This window comes from Phascolarctos cinereus, unplaced genomic scaffold, assembly GCF_003287225.1.
Source record: "Phascolarctos cinereus isolate Bilbo 61053 unplaced genomic scaffold, phaCin_HiC Scaffold_9;HRSCAF=440, whole genome shotgun sequence".
NCBI lineage: Eukaryota > Metazoa > Chordata > Mammalia > Diprotodontia > Phascolarctidae > Phascolarctos > Phascolarctos cinereus.
Window position 1 is genome coordinate 44,752,850 of NW_027556402.1, and position 27,715 is coordinate 44,780,564.

The following is a 27,715-nucleotide window of genomic DNA, read 5'->3' on the forward strand; positions in this document are numbered from 1 at the left end:
GTATGAGAATAATTTCTGAAATGACTATTTCTAACTACACCATACATTTGTTAGAGCAAAGACCAAAACCAATACCAAAATAGGAAAAAAGAAAAAGATGATAAATTTTGACATGCTATTTCAAAGCTATGCCCCAACCTTAAAAAACAAGCTGTTAATGAAAAGACAGGTGGAAAGAGACAGAAATAAAGAAAAATTGGGTAAAGAAATATCAAAACAAACTATCATGATGTGCTGAAGAAGTCTTCAATTTATTACTTATTTATTTTTAACTTTTTTTTAGAATTCCAAATTCGGATCCTCATTCCCATCCTTCCCCTATGCACCGAGGAGGCAAGCAAAATTATATCAATTATACATGTGAAATCCTGTAAATAGAATTCAGATTAGCTTTATTATTTAAAAAAAAGGGGAAAATGAGAAAATTATCCTTCAATTTGCACTCAGGGTTCATCATTTCTCTCTGTGGAGGTGGATAGCATTTTTTATTACGAGTCCTTTGAAATTGCTTTGGATCACTGTATTGATCAGAGCAGCTAAGTGTTTCACAGTTGATCATCATTACAATGTTGCTCTTGCTGTATACAATGATCTGGTTCTGCTCACTTCACTTTACATCAGTTCATACAGGTCTTCTCATGTTTTTCTGAAACCACCCCCTTCATCATTTCTTATAGCATAATAATACTCCATAACAATCATATGCCGCAATTTGTTCAACCATTCCCCAATTGATGGACATCCCCTCACTTTTCAAGTCTGTCTATGAACCATCAATGAGATAGTTCAAATTTTCTCCTATTTTTTCATTGTTTTTTTTTTTTGCTGTTGTTTCTTGAAGTCTCATGGTATCATTGGCTCCACTTACCAAATTCTAGTTTTTAAGGAATTAATTTCTTTGGTGAAATTTTGTGCCTCTTTTTCAATTTGACTAATCCTGTTTTTTAAGGAGTTCTTTTCTTCAGTGAATTTTTCTGTGTCTTTTACCATTAGGCCAATTCTGTTTTTTAAGGTGCATTTTCTTCAATATTTTTTATGCTTCTTTTACCAAGCTGCTAATTCTTTTCTTACATTAACCTTATTGCTTCTACCCATTTTTCTGCTCCTACTCTTTTCTCTTTCTTTTTTAATAATATTTTATTTTTCCAATTATATGTAAAGACACTTTTAATACTCATTTTTACAAAACTTGAGTTCCAAATTTTTCTCCCTCATTCCCTTCCCTCTTCCTAAAATGTTAAGCAATTTTATATATGTTAAGCAATAATGTAAAACATGTTTCCATATTAGTCATGTTGTGAAAGAAGAAATAGAACAAAAAGAAAAAAAACATGAAAAGTAAATAAAGTGAAAATAGTATGCTTTGAGCTGCATTAAGAATTCATCAGTTCTTTCTCTGGATGTGGATAGTATTTTCCATCATAAGTCCTTCATAATTGTCATGGATCATTGTATTTCTGAGAAGAGCTAAGTCATTCATTGTTGATCATCACTTAATGTTGTTATTACTGTGTACAATGTTCTCCTTTGTGCTCATTTCATTTTACATCAGTTCATATAAATTTTTGCAGGTTTTTCTGAAGTCTGCCTGCTCATCATTTCTTATAGCACAATAGTATTCCATTACATTCATATACTACAACTTGTTCAGCCATTCCCCAACTGATGGGCATACCTTCAATTTTCAATTCTTGGCCACCACAAAAAGAGCTGCTATAAATATTTTTGCAAGTGTGGGTCCTTTTCCCATTTTTATGATCTTTTTGGGGAACAGATCTAGTAGCGATATTGCTAGATTAAAGTGTATGCACAGTTTGGGCATAGTTTCAAATTGTTTTCCAGAATGGTTGGATCAGTTCACAACTCCACCAAGAGTGCATTAGTGTCCCAATTTTCCCACATCCTCTCCTACATTTATCATTTTCCTGTTTTGTCATATTAGCCAATCAGATAAATGTGAGGTGGTACTTTATTGTTATTTTAATTTACATTTCTCTAATGACACATGATTTAGAGCATTTCTTTATATGACTATAGGTAGCTTTGATTTCTTCATCTGAAAACTACCTGTTCATATCTTTTGACTATTTATCAATTGGGAAATGGCTTGTATTCTTATAAATTTGACTCAGTTCTCTATATATTTGAGAAATAAGGTCTTTTTCAGAGGCACTTGCTATAAAAATTGTTTCCCAACTTTCTGCTTTCCTTCTAATCTTAGTTGCATTGGTTTTGTTTGTGCAAAAACTTTAAATTTACTATAATCAAAATAATCTATTTTACATTTTATAATGCTCTCTGTGTCTTATTTGGTCATACATTCTTCCCTTCTCCATAGATCTGACAGGTATGCTATTCCTTGCTCTCTTAATTTGCTTATGCAAGATATGCAAATTGAGAGAATCCACCCTAAATATTCATATGGACTATTTGTGCCCCACCTGTGGTAGAACATTCTGAGCTTGTATTGGTCTGATCAGCCACAGCAGGATCAGCCACTGTAACTTGACTCTAACATACTAATGTCATTTTGGTCCTCTTTGAGAATGAAAGACAATCATAATTTGCTAATGGTATCACCCTTTATGTCAAAATCATGTACCCATTTTGACATTAGCTTGGCATATGGTGTAAGATGTTGATCTATACCTAGTTTCTGCCATGTTGTTTTCCAGTTTTCCCAGCAGTTTTTATCAAATAGTGAGTTCTTATCCCAGAAGCTGAGGTCTTTGGGTTTATCAAACAGTAGGTTACTGTGGCCATTTACTACTGTGTCTTGCATACCTACTCTATTCCACTGACCCACCACTCTCAGATAGTTTTGATGATTACAACTTTATAAGACAGTTTGAGCTCAGGTATGGTTAGGTTACCTTCCTTTGCATTTTTTTCCATTAATTCCCTTGATATTCTTGATTTTTTATTCTTCCAGGAGAATTTTATTATTTTTTCTAGCTCCATAAAATAATTTCTTGGTAGTTTAATTGGTATTGCATGGAGTAAGTAAATTAGTTTAGGCAGAATTTTCATTTTTATTATACTGGCTAAGCCTACCCATAAGCAATTGATACGTTTCCAATTGTTTAGAGCTGACTTTGTTTAAAAAGTGTTTTGTAACTGTGTTCATATTGTTCCTGGGTTTGTTTTGGCAAGTAGATGCTTAAGTATTTCATATTGTCTGCAGTTATTTTAAATGGAACTCATCTTTCTATCTCTTGCTGTTGGGCTTTGTTAGTAATATATAAAAATGTTGATGGTTTATATGGATTTATTTTATATCCTATGATTTTGCTAAAATTGTTAATTATTTCTTTTTTTTTTTTTTTGGCTGGGCAATGGGGTTAAGTGATTTGTCCAGGGTCACACAGCTAGTAAGTGTTATGTGTCTGAGGCCGGATTTGAACTCAGGTCCTCCTGAATCCAGGGCTGGTGCTCTATCTACTGCACCACCTAGCTGCCCCAAATTGTTAATTATTTCAAGTTATTTAGTTGATCCTCTAGGATTCTCTAAGTATACCATCATATTATCTACAAAGAGGGATAGTTTTGTTTGCTCATTGCTTCTTCCAATTCTTTCCATTTCTTTTTCTTCTCTTATTGCTATAGCTAACATTTCTAATATAGTATTGAATAATAGTGGTGATAATGGGTACCCTTCACCCCTGATCTTATTGGGAAGGCTTCTAGTTTATCCTCATTACAGATAATGCTTGCTGATTGTTTTAGATAAAGACTATTTATCATTTTAAGGAAAGCTTCCTTTATTCCTCTTTGCTTTAGTGTTTTTAATATGAAAGGTGCTGCATTTTGTCAAAAGCTTTTTCAGCACCTATTGAGGCAATCATATGATTTCTGTTGGTTTTGTTATTGATATGATCAATTGTACTGACATTTTTCATAATATTGAATCAGTCTTACATTCCTGGTATAAATCCCACCTGGTCATAGTGTATAATCTTTGTGATATGTTTCTATAATATCCTTGCTAGTATTTTACTTAAAGTTTTTGCATCAATATTCATTAGGGAAATTAGTCTATGGTTTTCTTTTTCTATTTCAGCTTTTCCTGGTTTAGATATCAGCACCATATATGTGTTGTAAAAGGAATTTGATAGAATTTCTTCTTTACTTATTTTTCCAAATACTTTGTATAGTATTGGAATTAATTGTTCCTTAAATGTTTGGCAGAGTTCACTTGTGAGCCTATCTGGCCCTGGGGATTTTTTTCTTAGAGAGGTCATTGATGGCTTGTTTAATTTCTTTTTCTAAGATAGGGTTATTCAGGTAATCTATTTCCTTTTCTGTTAATCTGGGCAATTTATATTTTGATAAATATTCATCTATTTCACTCAGATTGTCAGATTTATTGACTTACAATTGGGCAATATATCTCCTAATATTTGCCTTAATTTCCTCTTCCTTGGTAATGAATTAACCCTTTTCACTTTTGATACTGGATATTTGATTTTCTTCTTTCTTTTTTTTTAGTCAAATTAACTAGAGGTTTATCTATCTTATCAGGGGTTTTTTTTTCAATAATATCAGCTCCTAGTTTGCATATTAGCTCAATAGTTTTCTTACTTTCAGTTTTATTAACCTCACTTTTGGTTTTCAGGATTTCCATATTGGTGATCACTTGAGGATTTTTAATTTGTTCTTTTTCTAGTTTTTCTTTTTTTTTTTTAAGTTGCATGCCCAATTGATTGATCTGCTTTTTCTGTATTTTTTTTTTTTTTGGCTAGACAATGCTGTTAACTGACTTGCCCAGGGTCACACAGCTAATAAGTGTCAAGTGTCTGAGGCCAGATTTGAACTTAGGTTCTCCTGACTCCAGAGCTGGTGCTCTATCCACTGCACCACCTAGCTGCCCCAATTCCAAAGTTCTTAACAGGGACTTTGAGAGTGTCCTTGTATTGCCTCTTCTGACCACCATGTGAATGCTTACCCTCTGTAAGTTCTCCATAAAATGGTCTTTTTGGCAAGCACACATTTTGCATTCAAACAATGTGGCCAGCCCATCAGAGTTGCACTCTCTGAGGCAGAGTGAACGTTTGGCAGTTTAGTTCGAGAAAGGACTTCAGTGTCTGGTATCTTATCCTGCCAGATGATCTTCAGAATCTGCCTAACACAATTCATATGGAAGCTATTCAGTTTCCTGGCATGGCACTGGTATACTGTCCAGGATTCACAGGCATACAACAATGAGGTCAGCATAATGGGCTCAGTAGACCTTCACTTTGGTAGTCAGTCTAATACCTCTTCTCTCCTATACTTTCCTTCAGAGCCTCCCAAACACTAAGCTAGCTTTGGCAATGAATGCTTCAACCTCATCATCAATGTGTACATCCCTGGAAAGCATACTGCCAAGGTAAATGAGTTTATCCACAGCTTTCAAAACTCCTCCATTTGCTGTAACTGATAGTTTCACATGTGGATGATGTGGTGCTGGCTGATGAAGCACCTGTGTTTTTTTGCTGTTAATTGTTAGGCCAAAATTAGCACAAGCAGCAGAGAATCAATTCATACTCTGTTGCACCTCAGCTTCAGAGGCTGCATTGAGTGCATAATCATCTGCAAACAAAAAATCATGCACCAACACTCCTTCCACTTTGGTCTTGGCTTGCAGCCTTTTCAAGTTGAAGAATTGCCATCAGTGTGGTAGCTGACCTTGATGCCATGTTCATCCTCATTGAAAGCATGTGACAACATGGCTGAAAATATCATGCTAAAAAACATGGGAGCAAACACACAGCACTGTTTCATTCCATTGGTGACTGGGATAGTATGACAGCATTGCTCATTATCCAGAGTCCAGGCAAGCATGCCATCATGAAATTGACATACGATGCTGATGACCTTCTCTGGTTTACCAAATTTTGACATAAGTTTCCACAAGTCCTCATGACTGACAGTATCAAAGGCCTTGGTCAGATCTACAAATGTTGTATATAGACCTCTGTTCTGCTCCTGGCATTTCTCCTGGAGTTTTGGGGCAGCAAACACCATATCAACCATTGTTTGACCCTCTTTCTGAAGCCATACTGGCTCTCGGGGTAGATGACCATCTTCCAGGTGAAGGATTAGTTTATTAAGGAGGACTCTGGCAAGAATCTTGCCAGCAATGACTAAGAGAGACCCCCCTGTGATTGTCACAGGACAATCTATTTTCTTTACCTTTACAGAGATGGACAATAGAGGCATCCTTGAATTCCTGGGGGAATAACCTCCTCTTGCCATATAACCTGGAAAATTTTAGTCAGATTTTGTATGAGCAATAGACTTCCTGTCTTGTAGATCTCAGCTGTAATAGAATCAGCACCAGGTGTTTTGCCATATGAAAGGAGCCTAACAACATTCCTCTTCTTCAGTTGGAACTTCATATAAGGAGGAATTGACTTCAACCTGAGGGAAATGGTCAATGGTTTCAGTATTGATTGATGGTGGTCTGTTGAGAATATTATGGAAGTGTTCAGCCCATCTCTCTAGGATCATGTACTTAGCATTAATCCATGTGGCTCTATCAAAATTGAGTAGTTGAGATGCACTCATAGGTCTTTGGCCCATAAATAGCCTTCAGGGCATCATAAAAAGCACTTTGGATTGTTACTATCAGCATAAAACTGAAGTTCATCTGCCTTCTTACTGAGCCAAGAATCCTGCATCTCTCTAAGCTTTGCTTGTACTTTACTTTTGATTGAATTAAATGCTGCCTTCTTAGAGGTGGATGAACTATCCGGCTGCTAAACCCTGTGGAGTTCTCATTTTTCATTTAGCATTTTTCTTTTCATTTCATTCATTTTTATTTCATTTAGAAATTCATTCTGAATTTCATCATCATTTTCATTAAACCAGTCTTGATGTTTATGACTGTTCTGACCCAGATGAGCAAATGCAGTGTTGTACACCAAATCTCTGAAAGCTTCCCACTCCTTTTCTACTCCACTGTTGCCACCTGTGTGTTGACCCAACTTTCCCTCCAACTTAGCAACATACTATTCCTGCCTGGAGTAGAGCTCTAATCTGTTGACATTAATTCTTCTGGTAGTCATTTTGTCTTGGGGACATTGCTTTTCTTAAATGCAAATATTTACCTTGGATCAGATAAGTCTATGATCAGTCCAGCACTCTGCACCACACATTGCCTTCATCACTCTCACATTCTGTCTGTCTCTTCCCCTTACAATCACATAGTCTATTAAATGCCAATGTTTGCTGCGAGGGTGCATCCACAAAATGTTATTGCATTTAGGTGAATGGAAGAGTGTTGGTGATGAGAAGGTCATAAGATGCACAAGTCTTTGTTAGTAAGTGACCATTGCTGTTCCTGCTTCCAACTCCATTCTTCCCTAGAACTCCCTGCCAAGTCTGGCAATCTGAGCCTACTCTAGCATTAAAGTCACCCAGAATTATAAGCTTGTCCTCCTTTGGCACATTAATGATAAGGGTCTCCAGATCTTCATAAAATTTTTCTTTAATCTCATCAGGGTTCATCATGGTGGAGCATAGGCACTGATAATGGTTGCATGGTATTTTCTTGCAAGTAGAAATTGCATCATCATGAGCCTGTCATTCACTTCTTTTGGCAGGTATACAAGCTTGCTGACTAGATGAGTTTTGAGTGCAAAACCTACACTAGCTCCACAGTGCTCCCCTTCACTGTGGCCACTCCAGAAAAACACGTAACCAGCTCCATCTTCAGTAATCTGACCTTCGTTTCCCAGCCTTGTTTCACTCAGGGTTGCTCTCTGGATACAATACCTGCTGAGTTCTCTTGCAACAATAACTGTTCATCTTTCAGGTCTGCTGGATTTCATGTTGTCCATAAGTGCATGCACATTCCATGTACCACTGGCTAGTGAAATCATCTTGGCAGAAACTTTTGTACTTTTTTTGGTGTTTTGACTGCAGGGTGGTAAACTGGCCAGGACGGGATAAAGCAGACAATTTTGGGGCACCTTTTCTAGCCCCTTCCTGACACCAGGAGGTGAGCAGTGCAATCCTTAAAAGGATGCTCAGATACCTAGGGGGCTGCCGAATCCCACTGCTGCTTCCAATGAGAAATGACCCTATGGCCTGGGCTACCTGTGTACAGGACTGTGACTACAGTGCTCAGTGTATCCGCACCTGCTGCTTTATCACTTGCCTGTTGCCACGGGAGTTTGAGATAGGTAAAATGGTAAAATGGTATGGGCGATGTTCTTCGATTTGTGTGTAAATTGGATTTAAGTAAGGCAGAGTTCCACAAAGTCATCGGCCTCACTCTCTCTTCCAGAGTCATCACAGTCCAGTGGCAGGACAGAATTAAGACAACTGGTGATGGCTCAAGGTACGTGGATGACCTTGGCATCTTCAATGTCTAACCAAGCTCTAAATGTGCCACAGCACCTGCTTAAGCTGCCTTCATGGCCATTAGAACAAATTGTTCTCATCTGCCCATTCCACCAGGGGAAGTCTTCACATGCTTGGGGTAGACACCCCCCCCCAACTCACCAATGGGTTTGGGACCCTTGACCTTGTTTAGCCATTTGTCAGAATGGTTTTTTTGGGTGTGGCCACTGTGCATGCTACAGCTTCTTGGAGCCACAAGTGAGAGGTAAGTGGAACAGGTGGGCACCAAGGGTGGAAAGCAGCCCTGAAAAGGGCTCGGCAACCTTCACACCAGAGGTACTAGTCTTCCCTATCAAGACATAGTTTCTTTCCTTATCTCTTTTAATTAACTACTTTTGCTTTTTTTTTTTGAGATCATTATTGTTACCTCTGCTTTTTTTTTTTTTACATCAACTAAAGCATAATAGATTCTGCTCCAGCCCCTTACTTTTGCTCGTGTGTGCCTCTCTGTTCTTCAACTGTGTTTCTTGCAAACAACACATTGTTGTATTCTGGTTTTTGATCCACTCTCTTAAACACTTCTATTTTATTAGAGAGTTTATCACATTCACATTGACAGTTATGATTACTGTGTATTTGCCTATGGGCTGTATATATACATTCCTATTAAACATATTTTCACATTAATCATGTTGTAAGGAAGAATTAGAAGCAATAGGAGAAACTACAAGAAAGAGGAAACAAAACAAAACAGAACAAAAAAAGAGGAAATGGTATGCTTCAATCTGCATTCAAACTCCATAGTTCTTTCTCTGGATGTGGATAGCATTTTTCATCCTGAGACTTTTGGAGATGTCTTAGATTCTTGCATTACTGAGAAAAGCTAAATCTATAAAAGTTAGTCATCGCACAATGTTGCTGTTACTGTGGACAATGTTCTCCTGGTTCTGCTCACTTCACTCATCATCAGTCCATACAAGTCTTTCCAGGTTTTTCTGAAGTCTGCCTGCTCATCCTCTTATAGCACAATAGTATTCCATTGTATTCATATACCACAACCTGTTCAGCCATTCCCCAATTGATGGGCATCCCCTCAACTTTCAACGCTTTGCCACCACAGAAATAGCTGCTATAAATATTTTTGTATGTGTGGGTCCTTTTCCCATTTTTATGATCTCTTTGGGATATAGGCCTAGAAGTACTGTTGCTGGGTCAAAGGGTATTGTGCATACTCTTTTATAGCCCTTTGGGTATAGTTCAAAATTGTTCTCCAGAATGGTGGGATCATTTCACAACTCCACCAACAATGCGTTAGTGGTCTAATTTTCCCGCAGCTTCTCCAACATCTATAATTTTCCTGTTTTGTCATGTTGGTCAATCTGATAGGTGTGACGTGGTACCTCAGAGTTGTTTCGATTTGCATTCTCTAATCAATAGTGATTTAGAGCATTTTTTCATATGACTATAGATGGCTTTAATTTCTTCATGTGAAAACTGCCTGTTCACATCCTTTGACCATTTATTAACTGGGGAATGATTCATATTCTTAGAAATTTGACTTAGTTCTCTATATATTTTAGAAATGAGGCCCTTATCAGAGATACTGGTTGTAAAAAAATCTTTCACAGTTTTCTGCTTTCCTCCTAATCTTGGTTGCATTGGCTTTGTTTGTGCAAAAATTGTTCAATTTTATGTAATCAAAATGATCCATTTTCTGCATAAATATTTCTTCCTGTTCTTCCACCACCCTCAGGAGATCGTAAGTCCCCTGAGAGGAGATTAGTCTTTATTTTGCCTTTGTATCCCCAGTGGTTGCCATAATGCCTTGAACACAGTAGGTTATTAATACTGAATAAATAAATGATGAATGTACTGTATATAATGTGGCACTATCTTGCATTATACCTTTCACTTTCATCTTCAAGAATAATCTGATAAAAGCCATTCAGAAAGGATACTACCAAGTTAGCATTATCCCAAGCAGCAGATTTAAACATATGCCAAACTATTCTGTTCATTCAAAGAATCACAGTTTAGAAGTTTTTCTTCTTTGGGGGATTCAAGATATTTTCTTTTTAATTTCTTAAAACATACAGAAATAAAGACAAACTCACTGGGTAGAATAGTATCAGAAGAAATAAAATAGAAATGAAATGTTGAGTTAAGACAGTATCATAACCGTCTTAAGTGGGTTGTATGCCCCAGTTTTTTTTTCTTAAATCCCCATAATAATAAATCTATGAAAGATTGAGCTATTTAAAAAGAAAATCAGTAGCCCCATTCTAAGTATGCTTTCTCACATTATACACACTGCTGCCACCAGACAAAAGAACGAAGCCCACAAATCCTTCAAAGCAACTGCTGATATCCTGTATGAAGGGCAAATGTCCTCTAAATATCTTTAGTATGTCATACTTCAGAAATCTCTTTTCAAAGACTGGAGAGAACAGAATGTGTGGCACAGACATTATTATTATTATTTTGCTCTAAGTAGTGTAATTACTTAAGAGCTACTTGGACCCCAACCTCCCTCCCCTTTTACTCTCCTGTAGTAAAGAAGAAAAGAATCTTTAGCATTTTTCTAGGTTTTTAGGGGGGGAGAAGAGAAGATTGTCTACATCTATTACCAAAGTGTTCAAACAAACACAAGAAATTTGCATTATAAAAGCAAGATACTCTTGTTAGGTGTGTAAATGAAAAGGGACAGATTTGGGGACTAATGTAAGTGGCTTTCCCACTAGTACTTATTGGGTCACTGATGTAGCTAGTGGGTTCCTAGGTTGATCAACTCAGTTACCTAATCTAGAAGTAATGTATTCACTAAAGGAAACATGTTAATAATGTATTCACTAAAGGAAACATCTGAGTATCAAGGGCTTCCCCTTTGCTACAGTAGCACTCTGCTTTTAGTAAGACTGTGAGGAACTTGATTATAGTAGGCTGTTGTTAAAACTGTGAATTATATTTTAAAATAGACTAACCACACCTAGAGAAGGAAGAATCCCAAGAAGGCATACTTTGAATGAAAAGGGTTTGGAGGTTAGAAAAGCACATGGGAAAGTATGATCCAATATACAATGATTTTATACAATGTAGTCTTCTTTCTCCACTACCCAAGGCAATTTAGAAATAGTTTGTAAAACTGTTGAGCAAAAGTAATTATTCAATACTTCAGTTATTTTCTATTCATTCATTTCAACAAACATCTATTATTTTCCTACTGTGTACAACAAGCTGTTGACAAGTCAGCATAGAGATGACTTAGGGGCACTGAGTGTTCCTTTAAATTAACACTGTTAATGGTGATTTGTGAGGAAGTGGAAAGAGAAGAAAAATTTGGCAAGAAAGGGTTCAGGTCCTGTTGCAAAACCCTAACTGCAAACCAGATAAGATTCTAGATGGACTAGAAACACCTGTTATTACAGAAGGAAGTTATTTAAAAGATGAAATGAGAAAGAGGAGACTTTAAGGATCTCCTCCCCTCTCACACACACCCCCATAAAAGTAACCAAAGGAAAATGCAAATATAGTAAATATAAACAAATATATGTAAATGTATCTTTCCTCTGCTTATTCCAAGTTTAAAAAGGCACATAGCAACCTCATTTGTCTCTAACCAAATAAAGACAACTCTTAGAAATTATAAGATTGCTGGTATTGATAATAGCCTTTGAAAGTTGTAAATTTAATTTCCAAAGTACACACCACCACCCCCATATATTAGGTGGCAACAATTATTAAGTCCTCCTCAGGTTGTCTCACTGATCCATCTTCTACTCCTTTCCAAGTATAGATGTCCCCTCAAGGCTCTGTCTCTCGGCACTCTTTTCCTCTTTTTCTATAATTTCTACCTTGGGGTTCCTCTCTACTCCCAAGATCTCACAGAATTGCCAATCAGATGTGAAAGGAACAACCCCCTACAGAATCTGGAGCTAGAAAGAACCTCAAAAGCCATCTAGTTAAATCCCTTCTTTTTGCAGGTAAGGAAACTGAGTCTCAGAGAGATTAAGCTTACTCAAGGTCACAAGGCAGCAAGCATCAGAGATAAAAATGCTATTCATGTGTACAAAAGTCCCAAATCTATATATCCAGTCCTAATCTCTCCCTATTAATCTAGTCCTGGGCCCCCAAATACCTACTGCACATCAGTGATATGCCTGGATTGCTCACAGGCACCTTGAACCCAACATGCCCCAAAACTGAGTTCATTATTTGCCCCTCCATCCAATTTCTGCATTTATATTGATTACACAGACTATGTGCACATTTTGCCACTTACCTAAGCTTTAAACTTAGGTTATAGCTTGGAGTTTTCTTCCTTCTTCATCTGCTTCTACATCAAACCAATTGTCAAGTCCTATCAATTTGGTTCCATACTTTACATCTGTCCCATCTTTTCCACTCCCTTTGTTCCTGCCCTATCTCCTCTTCCCCCAGGGAGATGACCTTGTAATTCATCTTCTTGTCTTCATTTCCTTCCCCCCCCCAATGTAATTTCTGCACAGCTCTCACATTCATTTTCTTAATGTACAGGTCCACTCCCATACCAACGCTTACTCAGAAACCCCAAGGGGCTTCTTATTACCTATAGAATAAGGTTCAAAGAAGATGCAACCAGGCAAATGGGAGTCACTGAGAATGATCAAGTCAATTGAAGTATTAAGTATCATACTGTGTGCTGAGGACACAGAGACAAAAGTCAAGAACTGCCAAGGGCATACAAATGCACAAGTAAATACAAAGACTATACAAAGTAGTGTCAAGCAAGCACACATATGAAATCAACTGGGAATAAAGGTAGGAGGGAGCCAGATTGTAAAAGACTTTAAATGCCAGACTGCATTTTAATCTAAAAGAAATAGGGAGCCATGGTTTTTGTTTTGGGGGGGCAGTGATGTAGTCATAGCTGCACCTTATCAGTTGGCAGCTAGGAGAGGACAGATTGAAAAAAGGGGAGACTGGAGGGAGGAGAACCAATTTGTAGGCTGCCGCAATAAACCAAGTGACATGTATCCGATTGAGGAGAAGGCAGGAGAGCAGATAGAGGTGAGAGACATGAAGATTGAACAAAAAAAAAAAAAGCCTTAGTAACTAAAACGATTTTGTGAGTTAAGGAAGAAGCCAAGATGACTCAAAGTTTGGGAGTCTAAGTGCTTGAAAGGATGATGGTGGCATCACCGATAGAAATGGGGATTCCGAAGGTTTTTCGGGGGGGGGAATAAGGAGTTTAGAAATTTGGAACAGCTCAGCCCAATGGTTCTTCCTTAATTTCACCTTTCAAGAAGATACAGTCAAAATCCCAACAAAGTCCTTAAAGTTGGCCGGGGTCACTATTGGCCTTATTTTCTACAGATGAAATACACAGTTTAAGACCCTGAACAGTCTGGATCCAATCTGTTTCAAGTCTTGTTTAACCATGCTGATTTCCTTTTCCTCTCTCTGGCCTCTGTATATTCTAACAGGCCATCTCTTGCTTGGAATATTACCTCTCCACATTTCTGCCCGTTGAAATCCTGTTCTTCCTTTCTTCCTTCCTTCCTTCCTTCCTTCCTTCCTTCCTGGCCTAGTTCAAATGACACCTCCTCCAGGAAGTCTCTTTTCAAAATCTGGAGAAATATGATATTTTCATTTGCCATCATCACATCCTACCTTGTATCATATTCATTTATATCATATTTACATATGATATATTTCTATATAAAATAAATATAATTTATATACATATATTTATACACTTAAATATTATCACAACCCTGATCCCTCTACCAATTACACCATAATATCCTAAGGACTGGAGATACATAATTTTTCATCTTAGTATTTCTAGCTCCTAGTACAATGTATTATACATAATTGGTGCTTTAATGTTTGTTGAATTGATTTGAACCAAAACACAGCATGACAAATTAGTTCCAAAAGAGAAAAGACCGAAGTCTATTATCACATGAACTACTTTGAATCACACAGATTCAAAGAAACAACAATATCACAATGTTTTTTGTTTACAATGCCTAATGTAAAAATCTGTTCACTTATTTCAATCAACCAACAGGAATTTACTAATTACCTATTACATACCAGACACTGGCTCAGGATTTGGGCACAAATACAAAAAGCAAATAGTTCCTGGCTTAGAGAAGTTTATGACCTAGTACAGGGAGATGTGTCTATTCACACATGCCTACATAGGAGGATTCATGAAGGAAGAAGCTGAAGATCCTAAGAAGTGAAAAGTAAGGAGGGAGTGCATTCCAGGCAAGAGAGACAGCCAAAGCAAAGGCACAGAGGTGGTCATTTTTCAAAACGAGGTAATAATAAAATGAGATAGCAGTGTGTGTGTGTGTGTGTGAGATTTTCTGAATAATGAAATGTTACATGGGAGTAACTCTTTTATCATCTCTTTCAAAAAAGAAATTTTTCTTAATATTTTATAAAATTGGGAAAATACTTCCCTAGCTCTCCAAAGTAGAGGAAGGGGGGAAGGGAGATTCGGTGCAAGTCAGAATAATTTCTAAACTGAGTCTATCATGAAAATCTAGCAATCCAACAAAATAGATAACACAAAGAATTATTGCTAAGAGCACCAAGTGAATTATTAAAGAAACAAGTGTTTTAAAATTTGGTATAATGATCTGCATGTAGACTGTCTTCTACTTCATCTTAAAATGAAACATTCAGAAGTGATAATATTCATGAAAAGGTGTTTTTTTTCTAGTAAAGAAAAGTAAAGTTCTAGTAAAGGTCAAGACAGAATACTGACTACACAGCAAAAGAAAAGGAAAACTCAACGTGTGTGGAAAAAATCTAGGTCTAGATTCCAAAAAGCAGGCAGAAGTGACTGGTCATTAATTTGCTTCAGCAGACAATGAGTTTCTCGATTTTAGATTCTCCATTACTTAATTATTTTGGTGGAAATTTCTGCAGAATTTGAGTTTAAGGGGGAGGAGGGTTTTCTCTTAAAAGGGCAGGTGCATTTTAATAATAAAACAAGTTCACAAAATGTCCTCTGGAGGTTTTAAAGGTAGATGTGGAGCAAAAGCACCGGTGTGGAGGTTGTGGGGTTAAACCTTAGTTTACTAAGAGAACTCTTGCATTCACCTTCATAGCTCACGTGGTCAGAGTAAACAGAAGGTGAGCCATAGTCAATTTAAGGAGGAAATGGCTACTATCTCACAATTTTGAGGACTTTAAAGCCTACATTAAAAAAACTCTTTTCAGTTGAGGTGGGGGTGATGGGGAAGACTTTAGTTGAAAAGAAGTTAAAGTGAGAGGAAGCGAGAGGAGAGAGAGAGAGAGGAGAGAAAGTTAGCATGTGTCCATGTAAATGAAGGAAGTGGATACCGAAAGGGGAGTGGAAGTCCTTAGTTAAAGAAAAAGTGCATTATTATTCCCTTTGACACATGCCTCTGCCATCCCTCCCTCCCTTCCTCCTCCTCCTCCTGGCAGCTGGAGCGGGGCAGTACAGTACAAAAGTGAATTCTGTCGGCAACATCTATCACAGTGAAATTGCTGGGCAGCATAGCAGCAGCGGGAGAGTTTTTTACACACACACACACACACACACACACACACACACACACACACACACACACGAGTCATCCATGCCCATTATTTTTTCCTACTCCACTCCATAGCTTTAGGGCAGCCCTCTCCTGTACTTATTCGCCCTATTGTACAGCACCCAAAAATATTGCGAGTCTTTGTGTAGGAAGCCCCTCGGTGGGGAAGTGATTTACAGCGCCCAAGCCGGCCAGCAGAGACGCAGCGGGGCCGAGCGTTCCTTAGCAGCCGCGGAGGCTACAGAGGAGGAGGAGGAGGAGGAGAAAAGGAAGAGGAGAGGAGAAGAGGAGGAGGAGGAGGAGAAGGCAGGCGGTGATCAAGCAGAAGCTGCTGCAGCAGCAGCAGCAGAGACAGAGGCAGACATGAGCAGCAGCAGCAGCACAGAAGGCAGCCTCAGCAGAGACAGCAGCAGCAACATCTAGAGCGCGCTTAAAGGACCCGTTGCTTCGCATGCGAGTCACGTCGGCTCCCTCGGCGCTGCCGACCAGCAACACGGAGGCTTCATCAAGTGATGAGAACAGACGTCAAACTACCTTATGAATATTGATGCGGAGGCTAGGCTGCTTTCGTAGAGGAGCAGAAGGAAGCAAGATGGCTGCCCTTTAGGATTTGTTAGAAAGGAGCCCCGGCTGCATCTGCTGGATTTCTGCAAGGCTGAGGGGACAGAAAAAAAGAGGTCAGAGCGCTTCTCTTACTGCCGCGAAACTCTCCCTTTCCTCCTCCTCCTCCTCCCCTCCGTGTCTGTCGGGCTTCTTCGGGGTGCTGGCGAGCAAAGCCTTCAGTGGCAGCCTCCAAATGTAAAGAGGGAAGAGGGAAGCTTCAGAATTTACTGAAGCCTCTTCAACATGGCTGACAAATAGAGTTTTACAAAAATTCCCCCCCAAAAAAACCTGCAGTCCCATGCCACCTTCTCCCCCTCCTGCCTGCCTGTGTCGCCCTCCTAGAAAACTAACTTACTGTCCTGTCTCCCAGGAGCAGGCTCCCCTGGCTTTTTTAGCTGCAGGAAAGTGTGTGTGTGTGTGTGTGTGTGTGTGTGTGTGTGTGTGTGTGTGAGAGAGAGAGAGAGAGAGAGAGAGAGAGAGTGTGTGAGTGTGTGTGAGTGCGTGTGTGTTTTCTTTCCTTTTCTTTGTTAATTTCCAAAAAAGAAAAAAAAAGTTCAGGGGGAGGGGAAGCGTGCTACTTTTCCCTTTAATATCACCCCCCCCAATTATGTAAGTGTAAGCGTGTAAACTCGCCTCTTGTTGAAATCTACACACTAGAGCCACTACTGATAGGAGTGTGTTTTTTTCTTTTCTCTTTGGTGGGTGGTTTGCATTTATCGGTTTCCACCTTCCCCTCGCCCCCTCACTCACAGTGGATTTTCTTAAAAAGCACGTTGGAGGTGGTGGAACCGGGAGACCTTTCGAGGGGTTGGTTGGGTTTTTCAAGTCTAAGGGGTTTATGGAGGTGCTGAGTGAGATATCAGACAGGACTTTCTTTGACTCCCACCACCACTACCACCACCACCAGCATCAACAAAAGCTACCCTTCTCAGCCCCAGATAGATATATTAGCATTGCTCCCCGGCTGCGCCGTCCAGCTTTTGGAGAATCTGTGTGAGAGAATTTGTGTGTGAAAGTCTGTTTTGCTGGCTTTGTGCTGCTCCTGAATCAGCTTTCATTTGGTTCACCGGTAAGTGACAGGCAGACACAAAGGCAGGAGCAGTCCAAGGGGAAGGGGGGAGGGGGAGACAGAAAGGTGGGGGGAAGGGGGAGGCAGAAGAAGATTGTAGAGTTTGAAACTGCAAGGTCAGGGGCACTGAGGGAAATGAAACCCAATCCTAGGGGAGAAAGAGAGAAGTGGAAAGAAGATTTGTAGCAGGCCCTTCCTTTTTTTTTCCTTCTCCCCCCCCCATCTGAAACACAGTTGGTCATCTTGCCGAATCTTTTTACTGGGACCATTCCCCTGGTGTTGCTAAGAAAATTGTGTTTAATATGATTGTAGAGTTCGGAACCTCTAATAAGGGCGGGGGGGGAAGTATGCTGGATAGCCTAGTGGAGAAGGTTCAAAACCTACTTAGCTATTTTTAAAAATCATTTGGCTACAAGGATTTGTTTTCATTAACATTTCAGCGCTCTCTCTTCTGAATCAGTGCTTAAGACTTAGTAAAAATTGACCTCTTCTCCCGTCCCCCAATTACTGAAAATTTAGTAAGTCATTTTCACATGTGCTCTTGTGTAAGTCAAACATTGTTGAGAATTGCCTAGCAGGGTACTCTAACATGTATCTACCGATTTAAAGCCCAAAGTCACATTTCTTTCCCCTTCATGGATGGCATGCAAATGACAAATCTAGTCGCACTAAACAATGAATGGCCTAGGATAGAGACAAGGAAGACCAGGGTCCTTGTGCAGTTTTTTTTACCAGGACATTGGGAATTGCCTAGAAGAAGAGACATTGTCTTTAGCCCAAAAGAAAAAGGGGAATTGGGTATTGTTTACCGGCTAATGAGGCCATTACATTTACATTTTAATGGCAGGTTGAAACACTGCAAAGAAGGGGGTGGGGTGGGTTTCTCGTGTATTTGCTTGTGTATTTCATGGGGGCACTTTCACTGGGGCTGTGAATTATAAAACAAGAAAGACTGGTGGCAAAAGTCATTCAGACCAGAGGTGTTAATGATTATGGGTCAGATTGTTAAACTGAAGTTTGAAAGGTACTGCTCAGATTCTGATCAGAAGGTGAAGTAATTAACACACATCCCCTTAAATACACGAAGGTGTTTGTCCATGCTATTACACTTTGTAAGTTCTTCTATTATGATCTCCAAGAAATGGCTAAATTCTGCTAAACAATAACTGACATCAGTACAGAAGATTTTCTTAGATTAAAGGGGTGGGTGCAGTTCATATCTACAGAAGATAAACAGAACTTAAAGGGGGAAAAAACCTTTTTAAAACCCAGCAGAATTTAATTGTACTTTAGGACTTCAGAGACTGGTTTAAAAACAAACAAACATGAGAGTTAGAAGAAGTAAAGACATCTTCTTTGGTTTTAGCATTACTGTTAGTAACATGCCCTTTGTAGAGGAAAACTATGGTTAATCACTACAATGAAATTTATAAGCTTCCTAAATTCCTAAAACTTGATGGTTCCTTTAGTCTTGCGACATACCTGCAATTTTCTTGAAGAACTTTTCAATTGTTGTGGGACTTTCCCTCCACTTGGCTTATTAATAATAGATTCTTTATTCTGAAATGAAAAGGATAAATGCACAACCATCTGGTTTGGATAAATTCGGGTCTGGACATCTGGATTTGTTCCTGTCCTGTCATCAAACTCAGATTTTCTTGTTATTTTATGCAGCTCATTTCATGCTGAAAGCATTCACTAATTGATCCTGGATAAGGTGCCCCTTATAGATGGAGGGAGAGAGAGAGAGACAGAGAGAGATCGAGATCTCAAATGTTTCGGACAAAATATTCACACTTTGTGTTTTGTATGGTAAGAATTAATAAATCAGTCAAACCAGCATAGACAAAATAACCTATCCATAGGAAACATTACCTCAGTTGACCCCTTTCAAGGTGTATGCAGGACAGTTGCTGTCCTTTACATGTTACCAAAAAAGAAAATTAAGATCAATAGAGTTAGTATTATTCCATGTGAAAAACTATTGAGAAAATTAGTTTGGGGGGTTTTTTTATGACAAGGGAGGAGCAGTTACCAAGAGATCACCTTGTAACTCGAACTTTGCTGTGTATTATATTTTTGTTGATCTGAATGCTAATATGTGATGTCAACGAATTATGGTAAGAGAAATCACACTTGCTTTGCTCATTTGAAAATTGTCCAGATTTGTTTAGCCATTTTAGCAGGGTCTGGCATTTTGTTGTTGCCTGTCCTAGAACCAGAGGGAAACCTGTTATTTTGATGAGAATAGGGTCATGGTCCTAGATATTATGTCAACATTCCTTAAAGAACTAGGAACATGCACCTGCTGAGGAATTTTTATGACAGATTTCCAAGGTCCTTTGTTGGCACTGAGACTGCATTATGAAAGAAATAGGTCATTTAAATGTTTTTGTTTCAGTTGTGCATGGTAGAATTCCTCTACCTATCCTGCCAAACCTAATTCTATGATGTAATTCACCTGTCAGTATTGTAGGAGCACCCCCCCCTCCTTTTTTATCTCTCTTCGTTACAAAGATACCTAGACAATCCTGTATTTCAAGTATTTCCAACTAGCAAAACGTCAAAATTTCTAGGAAACACTGCATCCTGAAAGGTAGCAACCATAGTTTTCATTCAAAAAGCTCTTCACTTTACACATATTATCTCATTTGATCCTAAGGTGAGGCTGGTGTTAATATTCCTACTTTACAGATGAAGAAGCTAGGGCTTCTTGAGGTCACAACTTGGCTCAAAACACAGATATCACAAGGAATTGTAGAAGCTTTGAGCTGGAAAGGACTTTAAAGAGTATCTAATCCACTTCTCCCCCAACTAATTTGGACAAAATATTCCCACTTTGTGTTTTGTATGGTAAGAATTAATAAATTATCCAAACCAGCATAGACAAAGTAACCTGTCCATAGGAACCCAGAGAACCCAGAGACCTAGGAACCCAGGCCACACAAATGGCATCAGGTTTGAACTTGAGTCTTCTGGCTACTGCTTCTATATCCTTTCCACTCTCCTACATTGCTTCTCAGTTCAATGTCCAAACATCTGTCATCTTTAAGGCTGGAACTGTCTCACTCCAAGCCCAGGGCTCTTTCCACCATAGCAGCCAACCTGATATTTCAAAGTAGGATCATCAAAGATTATTGACATTGATAGCCTTTTTTGAGATAGTGAAGTTGATAGATTCTTTTCTTTAGTTCTTTTTGCTTTTATTTAAGTGTTCAATGTTAATTTCTTTGAATAGAGCTTATCCAGCTATCTACATTTTAAGCAATAAACTTCTTCGTTTTGTCAGGAAGGAAAACAACATGTAAAACAGCCTCTTGTCACAGGAGCATGCTAAAACTTCAGCTGTAAAGTGTTGGTTTATCAAAATAAACTCTTTTCCAACTATTCCAGGGCTGCACAGTAGCTTTTAAGTGTGGTAGCAACACCAGAGCCAGCAGCAGCAAGCCATCTAGCAAGCCAACTTTTACAATTGGAGCCTTAACAGTGGGAGAAACGAGTTGCCAAGTTTCAAGTAGAGCTGGTGGTTATCTTGGATGCTGTGCTGAAGAACACAGCCACAAATGATTTCGCCAAATATACAGTATTTACTTGGTCCAGATCTCTGATTGCTCTCTTGGCTCTTTGCCAGCACTGAGTGAGGCCTGACATCATTTTAAAGTGTTGTACAGTATCTCTGCTCATTCTGTATGTGGTGTGAGGAGGTTTTAGAAAAAGGGAAAACAACTTCTTGTATTAACAGAGAAAGAATGCATGAGAATGTATTTTGTTATAAAGCCAAAAAAGAATTGGGTATCCATCACAATTCCAGCATGATTATGATTCTGTTCTGTATTGAAGTTAATTCCTGGCTTGAGGAAGGCAGATAGGTTTCTTTTCAAATGAAATAAGTTTCGATAGCCAAATCCCAGAAGGTAAATTTTCTCAGCTACAGTGTTTCTACTTGCCCAGAAGGGAGTATTTAAATGTCTCAGATTTCAAAAGAGAAACATGTAAAATATCAGGAATTTTCAATTATCTCAGGGTTTTGTTTTTTAAGGTTTTGTAATGGTGTGTTACATTTTAGGAAGTTCCAAGCCCAGTATTTCACTGACAGTTCCAAAAAAAAAAAAAAAAGGGATCATTACAAGTAGGCCTGAAAGGGGAAAAACTAGAAAATGAAGTAGGATGAACATAATTGGTCATAAAATTTTGTTTTACTGAAAATACGGTACATTTTATAAGTTAATAGGTGTCCAAAGATTCCTTTCTTAGATAGCAAAGTACCTGCCCTCATGTAGCTTTATTTTAAATTCTTTCACTGTATTGAGTTCAGTACTCTGCAGATTAGATGTCAACAAATACATGATTGAAGGAACATGTAAACTGGGTTTCAATATAAGTGAATTTTAAGCTCTTCCCTATGTAGGGAGGAGGGATCATGTAGGATATCTAGCTTAAAAAAAAGTCCTTTAAATTGAAATCTTTCATAAATATAAATCAAGCAAACATTTAATTATTTGCTGCCAGTATACTTTTTAAAGGGAGAAATAGCTTCTTATTGTCCAAAGAAGTTTAGCTATACAACTATGATTTCATTCGTTCCAAAAATATGTATCAGTATATAACTTATAGTTTGGTTAAAGTTCTTTGTACACAGGAAGCCCATTAAGTTCAAAACATTTAATAATGTTCAAAATAATTCTGCAATTTGCATAGTATAGGTTAAAATGGTTGCTTAGGTTTAGCAATTTAGTAAAACAATCATTTTGGTTTTGATCTTCATGAGAATTTTACAAGATATATGTGACAAAAGAAAAGCCAAGAAAGTAGAAGACATAATTAAATCACGATGCTAGTTTTCAGAAAGTACCTCATGTACCACATGAGAAAGTTGTAGATATTGTTTGGAATGAATATGGTTAAGAAGATATACTCAGCTGTAGGTCACTAATGTTTATAATGTAGTTAAAAATGGCCTCGTTTTAATGGGCAAGAATCACGAAAAAAAAAATGTTTACTTTGGGAATGAAAATAACTTTTTTGTAATTGCATGAGGTAATGCATTTAGTAGGTATTGGGTTAGATAACTGATGAAACATAGTTGTCTATGTAACTGCATGGAATCTTTCAATGCATAGTCAATAATTTTGACCTTTTATAATGAGTCCAAGTGATATAACCCATGTTCAAAACAACATCTTTACAAAATTAGATTCTTACTTTAATGCCTCAAAAAATTTGTATTTAATCTAAGAAATTTCATGTTCAACAATTACAAATCCTCAAGATTCCTATTTTTTTTACCAAAAATGATTTTAGTCTCAAAAAAAAAGCAGTTGCATGACAGCTACAAGTACTTGCTTGATTTTATTACATATTTATGTTTTCACCTGATGCTATTGAATTTTACTTCTTAAAATCAAAATTATAGATCATCGTCAGGGTACTTAAGCAAATGGAGTTCTATTTCAGACTATGGGAGTTCTGGCAAAAGAGAAGTAAAGTAATGTTGAAAAGGCATTTGGCTAGTGATCTAGTGATCTATGTGATGCCAATACTTATCAAGTATAGAAATGTTTGGGTCAGGATGCTGTTGGCCTGCCATGTGGTTGCAATAGTATTTATAAACACTAGACCAGAATTTTGATGAGTTGTTGATAGTCAAAGGTGTGCAAAATTTTAGTAGGTGTCCTTAGGGAATCTTGGGAATTTGAATTTTGGTAGCATAAAGAGAAATTGTGTGTGTTAGTTTTTAGCAAAACTTCTAGCCAAAGTCTCCTTTTGTTTAATAATAATAAAGTGTGTGTGTGTGTGTGTGTGTGTGTGTGTGGTGTGTGTGTGTGTGGGTGGGTGTGTGGGTATGGGTGTGGGTGTGTGTAATGAAAGTCCACATTCATACCAATTCAAATTAGGACCACGTCTAGTAATTACCATGCAGTGGAATTAAAAGAAGAGTCTTAAAGTTTTGTTGGGGTTTTTTTAATTATCATTATTTCAAAATCCTTTGAAACATGTTTCAAAATGTCTGATCTGGAAGCATTTGGCTTCAGTGAATGGTTATAAACACAAGGTTTTTTCAATTATATCACTCACCGAGGAATGTTTCGTGGCATATTTGAGAATTTAAAATAATCTCTTGTTTTAAGGAACATGTTTTTATAATGGAATTTTTAAAAAAAAATGTTGAGGCAGTTTCAGCATTTCCTATAAGAGAAATAGTTCTATGATCTTACTTTTCTCCCGTCTATTTTCTCTTTGGAAACCTTAGTTTTATCAGAATTGGGTTTTGCAAAATCTTTATAGGCAATAGAATGGAAAATACATCTGTATGAAATTCATCAGATGCCCTAGTCTGTGGGATTTTCAAAAAGTTGTCCAACAGGTTTGAGTGCAAAGTACCTTTTGACTTCTCTGCCATGCCAGGAATTTTAAATCTCATTGTCTTGACTTCTTGAACTATTAATCCCATAGAGATGAGTTCTAGTTTTAAGTAAGTTAGAAATCTTTGATGTCAGTTGATATTTTTATATTCACTTTCCAGAAATGAATGAAGTATACGATTTAGCATACTCAAGGGGAGAAAAGGATTAGGCATGGTCCTTTCTTGGTTAGAGAATTTGTGCCTAAAGTCATTAGGCAGCAGAAGTCTGTGCTTTATGCTTATAGATCTTGGGTTTGTAGTCATAAGACGCTATGTGTTGAGAGAGAGAGAGAGAGAGAGAGAGAGAGAGAGAGAGAGAGAGAGAGAGAGAGAGAGAGAGAGAGATTGAGATTCATGTTTCCAGATTGCTGCTTCTGCCGTTTTCAAATTTGTCACAATTTTTCCTGTAGCATTTTTTGAAAACTTTAATTATTGTCATACCTCATGAGAAATTGCTTAAAACCACTCCATCATTATTTTTTTCCATTGACAAAATAGCCAGTCTAGTACTTACACGTCTACATTAAGCTTTGTTCAAAGCTGTGTACCCAAATCTTAAGAGGTGTTTTTAATTACAATATTTTCTTTCTTCCTTTCTTGCCTCCCAGATGATGAAAAGGAGGGCAGGAAGAAATGAAGATAAGGGTGGGAGGCTAGTGATAGAACATGGCAACCAGACTACATTGCTCTTTTATTCTTCCTGTTTTTCTTTTCTGCTGCATTAAGGTACAAGAACACACAGCACACAATGATTTAATTATTACTTATGATTCTTTTGATGCAAAGTACTGGAGCCTGCAAAAGTACCACGCCCTCATCTCATCCTCTACCTTTGCTCTTCCTATTCAGTGTTGGTTTTGGGTTTTTTTTAATAAATATCTTTAAGTATTACTTCATTCTTGTTTGAAGTCTCTTACACTTGCTAGTGGTCACACAACTCTCTCAGGTGTTATGTAAGCCAAAAAAAAAGTTACTGTACTAAAGAAAGAAAAAAAATTAGTTCACTGCCTCTACTGCAATTTCATAATAAATGACATCTTCTTTTATTTGTTGTGCATATCAAAACAAATACAATTTGGCAGTTTCTGAATATTTACAAAATCCTTGGCTAGTTTATAGAATGGGAAGGAACTACTCTAAAAAGTGAATTCTGTAATAATGAATTTTAAAATAAATTCTCCCTTTAGATGACCCAAAATGACCAATGACAAAAATATGGAAAAGGGCAGTCTTATGCCAAGTAGATATTATTCAAATTTGGGGGAAGGGTAAGAACCCTTTTTCTTTCACTCTTTTCTCTTAATTGTGTGCTTCATAAAAATAAGCATCTCTGAGAGAGTTGGCTGAATTTTTCTGATAAAACCAAATGCTTCATAGTTTTAGTAACAAAAGCAAATTATTTCTAGCTATGTTTCAGTTTTTCTGTCTTTGCCCAAATAGACCCCTTCAGTGATCAAGATTTACCTTCAATTTACCTTATAGTCTTACTTAGAACTTGAAAGTAAAGCAAATAATATTGAATGTTGTATTTTAAGTTAGGGATAGTTGATTTGCTGTGTGATAGCTTGGGGTGGAGATAATAGCTTTAGAGGAGTCATGGCTGGTAAACATTTTACCAATGACAAGGTTTATCTATGCATGTGTATGTGTGTTTGTTGAGAAGACTGACTTTATCATGAAACTTGTGCTATTTGGGGCTGATAGCATTTACTCTGTAAAGTGTGATTCCTGCCCTCTCCCCTGCCATCCCCTCTTCTTGCATCTGATGATATACAATTACACAATTTAAAATTAATGTGGCCAAGAAAGTATGACATTGGTTTTGTTGACTCCCCAGAGATGAATTTGCTGCACTACTGCTGTGAACTTTGTTTTTACTCTCCACGCGATGGTCATAATTTATAGCATGTTTACTAATCGCTTTTTAAAAACCTGTCCTACCAGTGATCAGAGGGAATTTTTCATATGAATGTGAAAACTTCTCTTACATTTGGTTAATTTTTCAATATTGCAGGCAAAAATGCAAATGTTAGCAATCTTAATAAAATCATGGCTCGTTTGTTGCCCCTCAGACAGTCCCCATTTATAAAAGATGGAGCATATGAATATGAAGGGCCAACAAAATTCTTGCAGCACTCATGAGAAAGTGGCATCTCTCTCCCCATTTTTGCTCAACTTGTTACATACCATATTTGAGGATAAGATTATTTTATACAGTCTTGGCTAATCATTCAGCAAACAAATGGCAGTACCACTTGGCATCTTTACCCTTTGATCCTGATATTTATGTTCACAGCCAAAATAACAATAACAACAACAACAAAAATAATAAGCAAGAGAACATAAGAAATAGATTGTGGAAGAAAGACTATTAAATTGTAGGTCATTATTACAGGGCTTTTGAAATTTGTTTTAACCTGAATTAAATGATTGCCTATAATACATTCACTAGATCAGTGATTTTAAAAAGACAAGAAGAAATAAAAAGGAAGGAAGTTGATAACGGGCTGCTAGAAATTCACTTATTCCCCTCATTAATACCTTCCAAATGAGAAAAAATAATCTTTATACTCATACATGCTTCCTTCCATCTTTGACTTTTAAGAAAATTTATTTCATTCACTGATACAAAAAAATACGTCCTTCTTGCTGCCATTTGGATCTTTTTTGTCCCTCTCTTGCCCCACTTGGCACGTGGCTAGGATGCACATGGCTGCACTGTTTACAAACACCATCCTACAAGTCCCATGTGGGCTCTTATGTAACAGCTGGGAGCATGCCACTGTAGCCAAGAGTCTGACGCCACTGTAGCCAAGATTTCCAATTCCTGGTTCTATTAACCTAGTTTATGGTTGCTCATTCTAATATGTCAGAACCAGGAGCTGGCCTAATTTAATATCTTTTGTGTTATGGCTACAGAAAATTCTGGGTTGAACCTGCAGGAAGTCAACAATAGAAATATTATTACCTGAACCACCTCGTACCACCTCCTCAAAAAAAATGGGAATCAGCATAGCCATGGTTAGGTTTACTTGTTCCTAATCCCCTTCCCCCACCTCTTTGTGGAACTTTGGATATTACATTAGCTTTCAAAAAAAATGTATAATCAGGAGCTTTAAAATGTGATGATGTGAACAATTAGAATACTCATTTAATTAGAGAACATTTCATAATAAGATTAAGGACACCTAATTTCCTACCTCTTCTAGCCACCCACCCTTCCTTCAAAAAAAAAAAGAATTTATGATAATACAATATTGGAGGATGAGGAGCTTTAGAGATCATGGAATCCAATGATTTTTTTTTTTTTGCAGATGTCCTAGGAAATGAAGTCCCAGAGAAGTTAACTGGCAGTCATTCAGCATGTGGGTTTGCTGTCATTTAGAGAAAACTGCCAAAGGGGTCTCTCATTGATCAATCAATAAAATGTTAGAAACATGAGCTTGGCTCATTTTGATAGAACTAGATTTCCTACTGAGTCAGAGAACAAACTGAAAATGGGCTAAAAACTTAGTGCTGCTGCCATTCTGACCCAATTCAAAGTATCTTAAATTTATTATCCACTAAAATACACTAAAAGTATCATAGGACTTAAGACTGGAAGGGACTACACAGCTAATCTCATAACATTACTCAGCAAAAAGGAAGAATGTAAATCCTAGTTTTTAGAGCTTAGTTTTTTCTTTGCTTTGGCCCAGGTATGATATATTTGTCTTTCTTCATCCCACCCACTCTGGTTTAAATTGGCCCAAA

At 37.6% G+C, this 27,715-nt stretch overlaps 1 protein-coding gene and 1 long non-coding RNA gene across 2 annotated transcripts in view; one reads left to right on the plus strand and one right to left on the minus strand.

The window, feature by feature from the left end:
• The window catches only part of LOC110199788 (uncharacterized), a 30,441-nt gene extending 13,329 nt beyond the window's left edge, over window positions 1–17,112 (minus strand). The window contains exons 1-3 of the long non-coding RNA XR_002322051.2: window positions 16,846–17,112; window positions 16,422–16,542; window positions 13,815–13,934 (exon numbers count right to left, since the gene is read on the minus strand). This is a non-coding gene — a long non-coding RNA (uncharacterized LOC110199788). The remainder of the gene's footprint in view (window positions 1–13,814; window positions 13,935–16,421; window positions 16,543–16,845) is intronic.
• Window positions 16,476–27,715, plus strand: part of TET2 (tet methylcytosine dioxygenase 2) — a 160,485-nt gene continuing 149,245 nt past the window's right edge. The window contains exon 1 of the mRNA XM_020974738.2: window positions 16,476–16,564. The gene's annotated coding sequence lies outside the window, so the exon portion shown is untranslated. The remainder of the gene's footprint in view (window positions 16,565–27,715) is intronic.